This window comes from Limulus polyphemus, unplaced genomic scaffold, assembly GCF_000517525.1.
Source record: "Limulus polyphemus unplaced genomic scaffold, Limulus_polyphemus-2.1.2 Scaffold88240, whole genome shotgun sequence".
NCBI classification, from domain to species: Eukaryota; Metazoa; Arthropoda; class Merostomata; order Xiphosura; family Limulidae; genus Limulus; species Limulus polyphemus.
In genome coordinates, this window is record NW_013753836.1 from 1 (window position 1) to 1,483 (window position 1,483).

At 29.9% G+C, this 1,483-nt stretch overlaps 1 non-coding gene across 1 annotated transcript; it reads right to left on the minus strand.

Moving 5' to 3' along the window:
• Positions 1–764: 764 nt before the first annotated feature.
• Positions 765–846, minus strand: Trnas-gcu. Its single transcript has one exon. It is a non-coding gene; the product is annotated as a tRNA-Ser (tRNA).
• Positions 847–1,483: the final 637 nt, after the last annotated feature.

Sequence of the window (1,483 nt, forward strand, 5' to 3'; positions counted from 1 at the left end):
ATATTAGATAACAGAATGTTTCTTGTATAAAAGTATGATCTGCTGTTTCTTATAAAATAACAAAACTAATAAACAGTTTTTATCCATCATTACGTTGAAGACATTTTATGGTTGACTGACAGGATCCTACAATCCTATACAAGAATAATTCATAAAAATAGCTTTCAATATAATGTTTGGAGAAACTTAATTGGATTGAAAATTACGACGGCGACATTATTTTTGTAAAAGTTCTTGTGTTTCTAAGTTACATTTTATTTGAACATGTTGGATGAGTTGTTAAATTCAACATATTATTAAAAATTTTCCTTTTTACTATTGATTATTATAGCCTTTAACAATAGTGTTAACAAGATGTTGATACCGTCAGGCGATGAAAAGTAGATCCATAGGGTTTGCCCCCCTCGAAAACCCATCGGGTTTTGAATTCCATCCTTCTTGACTTTGAATTTATAGTTTGTTATGTAACTAAGCAAATGGGTTTTTTAGATTATTTAGAAAAGTAGAGTATAATCATTGCAGTTTTGTTTTCATCAGTAATTGTAATATGCAGTGTCATTTATGTTTAAGTTTTGTAATATTAAATAAAAGCATTATTTCTTTTTGCAAGAAAAAGTCAGTAGAAAGATTTTAAGTTTTCTCTTACATCATGAAATTACGAATTTTAATCAAGATGATTCTTACGTAAATATTTTATTGTTTCTGTCGTGAATGGTTCATTATATACACGGTGTTATCAATAACAACAAAGTATCACGTTATTTCGACGAGGATGGGATTCGAACCCACGCGGGCATAGCCCAATGGATTAGCAGTCCATCGCCTTAACCACTCGGCCACCTCGTCTGTAAAATAAATTATGTATCAGAAACTATAATCGTCATTAACGCTGAAGTAAACATATTTGTTATTTTATGAAATAGAAAGCATTTCTAGTACTGTTCATCTTCCAAGGTATGAATAATAGAGATGTGTTGATATAGAAGCGAAACGGTTAAATTCAAGAATCGTGTACTTATGTGACTCATGTTTTTAAGATGAGAAAACTTGGGAATACATCCAGTATCTCAAGTCATGTTATAACAGCTTACAGTATTAATTTTAGAAACATTCCAGTACAGTCCAAAATTAACACCTCAATATAACAGAAAGTCTGCTATCAGCTCACATAATGCCTAATCTGAGTCAAGATGGTTGAATTATTATTGTTATGTTATGGTTTTGATTGTAAAGCACATCTTTAAATAAGTCTATAACGAAAATGTCTTCACTGTATTAATTCTTACTGTGTTATTTGTTAAGATAAATATTAAAGACAAATATAAAACTTTTGGATAATTTACTAACAACGTAAGACATTTGTTATTTTTCACTAAAATATGGTAGCACAAGTAGATTTATAGCTGGAGACATATGTTAGAGCCCTTTTGAAGAGAGTTTATTTTATTGTTCTTAATAACGGTAGAAAGAGTTGTGTAGCGAG